Below are 3,753 nucleotides of genomic sequence, written 5' to 3' on the forward strand. Positions count from 1 at the left end.
TCAGACATCGCACCTCCCTGGCTACTTTCACAGCACCGCTAGAAAGAGAAAGAGAAGGGAGAAGGCAAGGAGGGAGGACCTCAGGGTGGGGTAGGGAGGGGGTGCCAGGGTGGAGGAGGAGGAGGAGGAGGGAGGGTGGGAGGGCGGGTGGGCGAGCGGGAAGCCGGGGGAGGGTGGGGCCTGGGTCCAGCCAGTGAGCTCATTGGAACAGCGCTTGTTGTTTTATCCTCCTACCGAGCGTGTAGTTTTTGGAAAGGCATACGAGCCGCCGGCCGGCCAGCTCCCTCAGTCGCCCCTCGCCGCCGCACCGGAGAGGAGCCGCCGCTAGCTGCTCCCGCTACCCCCCGCCCCCCTCCTTCCTCCTTCCTCCTCCTCCACACACACACAGAGACGCACGCACACTTCAGCCTGCCCGACTCTACTGACAGGTATCCGAAGCGGGATCACCGTCAAACGAAGACTTCACCGACTTGCTTCTTTTTTTACCCACCTATCTTTGAGTTTGTTTCGGACAGAAGAATTTCACAGAAGAAGAAGACGAAGGACGGAGAGACAGAGCGCTGAGGAAGCTAGTCCCTAACCGGATTCCTTTTTTTTGTCTCTCTCTCTCTCTCTCTCTCTGTTCTCTCTCCCGCAGTCGTCCGGCGCCCCGGTGGAAAATGACCCTCTCGGCGCGCTGCCTCCTGGATGGGGTGAGTTCGCCGTTAACGCACTCCTCACACACACACACATGCCTTTCCATGCCTCTGCACACACACACACCTTGTAGGTACACACCTCACAAACACACACCATATTTCCTCAAGTATGTCTTGGCTGTGCTGTTGAACTTCAGCGAGGATTTCTGAGCGGTTAGATCACTTGGCTTCCGTTAACTAGATTGCGGTTAATCTTGGGATGGTTCGGTTAAGTGTGGAAGCGACTGTAGAGCCGCCGCTAAGTAGCCGTTCAGAAGCAGCTGGCAAGAAGCGAAAACCCTCATCAGTCAGGAACCGGATTCTCCAGTCGAGGGGCTGTTTCCAATCTTAACGCAGGTAGGTCGGACGACTCCAGCCGTTGACTCGTTTTTTGTTGTTTTTGCGCCAAATGAAGCTAGAAGCGCCACAGAAGCACACGGCGCAATTTCTACCCGGGGCTGCTCAGATTCCTCAAGTTCGCCTTTTGAGCGAGTTTTCCCGGGCGAAGTGCGGAAGAAATGTTTTCCCTTCAACCGCCGGGACGCATCGGATTGGTTTTCCCGGCCTTTCCGCAACACCAGAAACACCGCTGGATTCGTCGTTCGGTTTCTCGATCGGTTGGTAATTCATCGATTAATGCGGATGTCTCGATGTGGAGTCGCGGTATGCCGCGCGGGGGGGGGAATCTGGGTGAAGCGGCTCTAGTTTCTTCCTCGGCTCTCGTTTTTCCACTTGCGCACATCCTTTTACTCGTCCTTTTTATTAATTCCATTCTTAACGGGACTCGGCGATTCGATACACGGCAATTCATTCATAAGGAATGGCCGCTGGCGAGTTCTGTCCCCCCCCCCCCCATACCGAAAAAAACCCCGATTTGTCACAAGCTCCAATCGCCCCAGCCGTGTTCTCTTCCAACCCCCCCCCCCCCTCCCCCTTCGCTCCAGCTCCCTGCCCCATGATGCCTTTTCAACATGTTGCGGTACCTCAAGACGAAAAACCTCAATTATATCGCTGGCTTCGGATTCTCCGCTCTGGCGTGTTCCTTTTTTCATCTGCGGTCGCTTCTTTTTTTTTTTTTTCAAGTCCGAGAAAAGAGAAAGATCGGGGTAAAGGGAAGGGAGAAGAAGTAGAGGTAAAAAAAAAAAAAAAAGAGATGGTGGGGGGAATGAAAGAAAGTCTTTGCTACAAGGGGGGGGGGGTGAAAACTCGGAACAGACGAGTAAAGTGGGGGTGGGAGAGAGAGAGAGAGCGAAAGAGCGAGGAGGGGGTAAAAAAACGAGGAGAGCTGCAATGTGAGCGCTACTGTTTCTACGCCCTCCACACACTCCTGTTAATGAGAAAAAGATGTCAGAGAGCGACGGAGGGAGGAGGAGGGAGGAGGGGGCGCCGGGATCAGCGGCTTCACTTGGACTGCACACACACACACACACACACACACACACACACACACACACACACACACACACTCTCTCTCTCCTCTATATTCCTGCTTTATGGTTCCTGACACCAATGTAATCGTTCGACTTTTTTCTTGCACCTTGTTTTTTTGTGTCATTAAACATCCCTCTCTGTTCATTTTTGCTCTCCAGTACCACACACACAGACACACACACACACACACACACACACACACACACACACAAAACCCTACCAGAGAGGCCATAGGTTTACCCCTAGCGAGGTATTTCAGATCAAGCCACAGTGAAATACCACACAGACTCGCCAGTTTTCGATCACGGTGGTGAGATTCCCCCCCTCTCTCTCTTTCTCTCTCTCTCTCTCCCCCCTCCCTCCCACTTCTCCCATCGCTCTCCACTCTTCTGTACTCTCCTACTAAATCCCAAAATCCACAAAAGTCACCCTAAAACAACGCTGTCCCCCCCCCCTGTTTGCTTCCGTCCACAGAGAAGCGCCAGGACAATGGGCGGGTGTACTTCGTCAACCACAACACGCGGACCACGCAGTGGGAGGACCCGCGGACCCAAGGGTGAGACTCCCCGAGCATTGCGAGCGGACCATGTGTGTGTGTACGTGTGTGTGTGTGTGTGTGGTTGCGTTTGGTAGCTTGTACGTCTCCGGTCATACAGCGTCTAAGAAAAGACGATCACCGTACACAGTTTAGCGTTAGGATTCCCCACCGATCATGGAACTTCCTGTAACGTCATGGAGGTTAGAGAGGTGTGTTTGATCAACTCTCTGGGGGAAAGTCAGGGAATATTAGGGAATTTCACATATGGGCCGCTTTACAGGAATATTGCAGAATGTGTTTTACCACTGAAAAAGCACATTAACAAACCCAGGAACCTTAGTCCTGGAAGAGAAGTCATGGAATTGTACATCAGGTCCATGGTGAGAACTCTTGATTGTAGCTCAACTGACACCCAGCAGGCACCAAACATGACTGTATTACAACCAGTGATCGCCAGCCCTGGTGATGCTAATCGGATGCTGCCTCTGTGCAGCGTTCATCAGCCCCCCCATTCGTATTCTGGCAAGCGAGGAGTACGTACTCTAGGCCTGAAAATGACTGGCAGGTATCTATCTCTGGTCTGAGAACCAGAACAGCAAACGAGTTTCTGAGTTCTGAGTGAGTTCAAAATCGCGCACTCACACCTCCTCTCTTTGCCGATCATTTGGTTATTTTTTTCCACCTCTGTTTATTTGTCATTAAAAAAAAACCCGGGAAAAGCGCTCCTCCGGTCAGTTCTTTTTCTGTGTCCACCTCACTCATACCGATCACCCCTCCCCCCCTCTCTCTCTCTCCCCCTCCCCGTCAGACAGTTAGGGCAGAATGAAAGAGTTTCACGCCTCGCAAAAGTTGAATGTTCGTTTTTTTTTCTCCCCCCCCCTCAAAGACGCACGCAAGGTTCATCGGTTCATCCTTAAGGTGAACCGGACGAATCAAGCGCACCTCAAGGCTCAGCCCCCGTAGCTGTGAGTTTCAGGGCCAGGTACGAGGGCCAGCGGAGGGCTTTTATCTCAGCTTCTTTTCAGATCCGCGGGCTTTTTGGGGAAGGGAAGGGAAGGGGGAAGGGGGGGGGTCGGGAGGTGCTAGTCTTTTATCCCGGGGGGGACG

At 52.9% G+C, this 3,753-nt stretch overlaps 1 protein-coding gene across 1 annotated transcript in view; it reads left to right on the forward strand.

Moving 5' to 3' along the window:
• The first annotated feature begins 447 nt into the window (after window positions 1-447).
• wwp2 (WW domain containing E3 ubiquitin protein ligase 2) overlaps window positions 448-3,753 on the forward strand; it is a 14,548-nt gene continuing 11,242 nt past the window's right edge. The window contains exons 1-2 of the mRNA XM_071542011.1: window positions 448-692; window positions 2,583-2,664. The gene's annotated coding sequence lies outside the window, so the exon portion shown is untranslated. The remainder of the gene's footprint in view (window positions 693-2,582; window positions 2,665-3,753) is intronic.

This window comes from Centroberyx affinis, unplaced genomic scaffold, assembly GCF_046629955.1.
Source record: "Centroberyx affinis isolate AG114_WGS23_722 - 3 ecotype Tasmania unplaced genomic scaffold, CSIRO-AGI_Caff_v1 ptg003990l_1, whole genome shotgun sequence".
Lineage (NCBI taxonomy): Eukaryota > Metazoa > Chordata > Actinopteri > Beryciformes > Berycidae > Centroberyx > Centroberyx affinis.